Below are 3,596 nucleotides of genomic sequence, written 5' to 3'. Positions count from 1 at the left end.
AAGAGACAGACATTATATATTGCCTTCTTCAACTTCTGCCGCCTGAAATCAAGGAAAATCTATGTATACAACTCTTCACAAAGCTGTCCACCAAAATGTTTCTCTGCAACTTTTTTTTTTAATATATTCTAAACTTTTAAACAAGTCTGAGTTTACCAGAAAGAATGAGATTAAAGTCTTTGGTGTTGCGGAGCAGTGTACTGTGCCTAATTTGCTGGCTGTTTGGAAACCTGCTGTAATTCTTTGCAAGTGGGAGTGATTAGGGTAAATGGCTGGGCACTGCACTGTAAAGATAGTTGCATTATGCTAGGATGTTTTCAGTACTCAAGGAGGTAGGTTAGGTGATGAATTTCTCCCAAATTTCCTATTGAGGAAACTGAGATTCCTGTCAAATTTATTTTTTCTTCATAGTACTTTGTCACCTGCAGGCAAGTACTAAGAGAGTTTTAAGAAATAGACTGAAATTATGGCGTGTGTTGAAAAGCTGCTGGTGGTGGGAGAGTGTCTGTAAACATAATTTTAGGATTAATGGCTAGGTACTTACACAATTAGTACTATTATTTTTCAGTATGTGTAGCACCAAAGAACATTGTAACTGTGACGTGCCATCACTGTTATGGCGCCAGTGATGTTCTTGTTCTGCTCAAGATTTGCCTTCCCTTAGAAGGGTGGAGAGGACAGTACAGACTGTTCTCATCCTGACCTGTCCTTGTCCATGTTCGCATGGATAGCTAGTGCTGCTCCCACCTCTTCTTAGCAAAACAGAACAGAGCCCCTCTCTGTGAGGGGGGTGGGCATGGGAGTGGTTGAATGAATGCTGGAAAGGGAAGCAGGAGTGTAGGGGCCTTATTTTTGCAAGGAATGGGGGAGTAGAAAAGGGCATGTGCTGAAACATCAGCTTCTAAGCTTCCTCACCATGGGTTATATATCATTCCTGTGCAAGTTCTGGTTTCCTAGATCAGATTACCTGGACAGCAGTGCTTAGAAGGAGGAAACAAACCCTCACGTTCTGATCATTTGTTTGATAGTGGTGATATACTAACAGCAGGTTTGATACTGGTGAAAGCTGCAGTGGAGTTGTCAGTTGCTGGTAATATGGAAGCTGAAGAACAATGATGAACTCTTACACACAGCAGAACTGTGTAGCTATAGCTGACAGTTGTCAAGATGTGGTTGGATCCATACAATACGAGAGTGGTATTCATGCTGGCCCTGACACCCGGGCTTGTGGACACATGGAAAATAAATTTAAGTATCAGTGACTTTTACTTATTTTGGGGGAACTTCTGTAGTTTGTTGGGCTTAATGTTAGGTGTTCAGGTTGTATATCATAACTTGAGAGAAGTGATACAAGCGAAACAAATCTCTTACCTAGGAATCTTACCATCCAAATGTGAGGGGAAGGATGAGTATTTGCAGATTGGGCATGTAGGAGTCCTCGTGGATTAGTCAGTCATATCAGTTTACCAGAGATTTACCTAAGTGGTACCTACCTTTTTTAGTCATTGCAGCAGGAATAGGGTTTTATTAAAGAGATGGGATTCTTAAGAAGGCCACTCCTATACAGGAGCATAACGAGGTAGAAGAGGGAAAATATCTTGTAAAGTGGAGTGAGGGGTAGTTATTAGAGGAATCCTGTTTAAAAAAAACCAACATTGCGTAAAGTGATGGGTAGAATACTTTGTAGATAACATAATCTTGAGCACTGTGCATTGCAAAATACTACTATGCCAAGATCAGCATGAGAGTTTTTTAGTAAAAATTAGAAAAGCTTTTGACCAGGAATTACAATTGCAAAATAGAATTGGAAAAGCTATGTATTGGTGTAGTGTTCGGATAATGTAAATATTGTTTGCTTGCATATGGAGATCTGAAAGAGGACAGTCAAAGGCTTTGTCTAAGGCACAGAATTTTTGATTTGTCCTACAGTACACATCATCTGAACATGTCCCCATGCATCTGTTCTCCAGCAACAGGTTAACACACCAACCAGAAAAACAGCAGCATGAGTAGTCAAGTTGGTATCTACAAACATATTGCTCCTCTGTTATTTCTATTCTCGTGAGTGATTTAAGTAAGGATGTACAGTATCACCTTGTTTGTGTTCTGGCATTAGTAAGTGGTTTTAACCCTCAAAGCCCATATGGCTATATTTTTAGATCAGGAGATCAGGCTCTGTTCTTAAATGATTGTGACATGTGCCAGTATTCTGTGGAATTAACCTGCTTGACTCCATCTGATACATCATTATTGAAGATCTTAGATTTGCAACTATTTGAAGGGAAAATATATGTGTATATATTCTCTATCCAACACTAAAATGTAGGCACAGCTTCCATCACTTGAAAATTAAAAACCAGAAATGGCCAACCAACTAAAAAAAACCCTGTTACATTGTAGCATTCAAACAGTTCCTGTAGGAGTAGGATGTTTGCAGAAAAGTAGCACAGGTTTGGTCTACCAGAAGCACTTACTTGTGGTTTAAATTCTTCATGTATTTTTGTGGCTGGAAACAATGAATTTTAAGTGTTTATTTCACTATAGGCTTACATACATTCTTAAATGCTTTTTTTTTTTTTTTTTTTTAAAATTCTAGTAGTCAAAGAAGCCCATCACCAGGTCCAAATCATACCTCTAGTACTAGTGCATCAAATTCAACACCTGCACCACAGAATACATCTGTACGACCCACTTGTTCATTAACACCTACGCTAGCAGCACACTTCAATGAAAATCTTATAAAGCATGTTCAAGGCTGGCCTGCAGACCATGCAGAAAAACAGGTGAGTACACTTGCACTTAGTTCCCTGTGAGAGTGCAAAATGTGTAGTTTAAAATCTGTTTTTCCTACCCAGGTTGCTTTTTCTAGGAATTAAAAGTATTTTTAAAAAACCCAATGCTTGACCTTAGCCAGAAAAAAGGAGAGGGAAAAGATAGGCCAGACCTGCAGGTTTTACATGTGATTTGATATTTAGCAGTTGAGTGTTTTCAGTCGCTTAAAGTACCAGTACTTTTGAAATTCTCTCAAATGAATAATTATCCTCCTAACTATTTTCTTACAGCCAAAGTTCTGTTGAAATTTACAAAGAACATAAACTTCAATAAATTTTTATAATAATGATATTTTTGTTATGTGGAAAATGTTATGTATTAAGTGATGGAGTTAAACTGTGGAGTAGTCTCAAATAGTTTGAGTCACTGAGTTTTTAGCTCTACGCAGTGAAAAAGGAACTCTGCCTTGTTTGTTGTACCCAGTTTTTAAGATGATGTAGAGGGCTCAGACTGAGTTTGGGCTATTTTTACATAATGGGAAATCCAGTAGAATTGCCATCCATATTTTATAACTGCATGAAACCTATCCTGTTCTGGTAATACAGGGAAACTGGATGTATGTCAACTGCTTGGAATGTATTACTCAAAGGAACCGTATTGGTTATTGAGTCTAGTTCAAGTCCTTTCACAGGCAACCCTGTCTGACAGTCTGTATGGGATATTAATCTTACCTAGCCCAGTTTACTCTGATCTTTTGAAGAGTGGTTGCATGCTGGCTGAAACCTACACTTGAAGGCTTTTGTGTAGTAACTTGCACGATGACT

The 3,596-nt window shown here is 38.5% G+C and overlaps 1 protein-coding gene across 2 annotated transcripts in view; it reads right to left on the bottom strand.

The window, feature by feature from the left end:
• The window catches only part of WAC (WW domain containing adaptor with coiled-coil), a 61,168-nt gene that overhangs the window by 11,381 nt on the left and 46,191 nt on the right, over window positions 1-3,596 (bottom strand). The gene's annotated exons all lie outside the window — the stretch shown is intronic.

This window comes from Athene cunicularia, assembly GCF_003259725.1.
Source record: "Athene cunicularia isolate RWA chromosome 2 unlocalized genomic scaffold, athCun1 chr2_part1, whole genome shotgun sequence".
In the NCBI taxonomy this organism is placed as follows: domain Eukaryota; kingdom Metazoa; phylum Chordata; class Aves; order Strigiformes; family Strigidae; genus Athene; species Athene cunicularia.
Note: the sequence above shows the minus strand (reverse complement) of the source record. Positions and strands in the feature narration are given on the sequence as shown.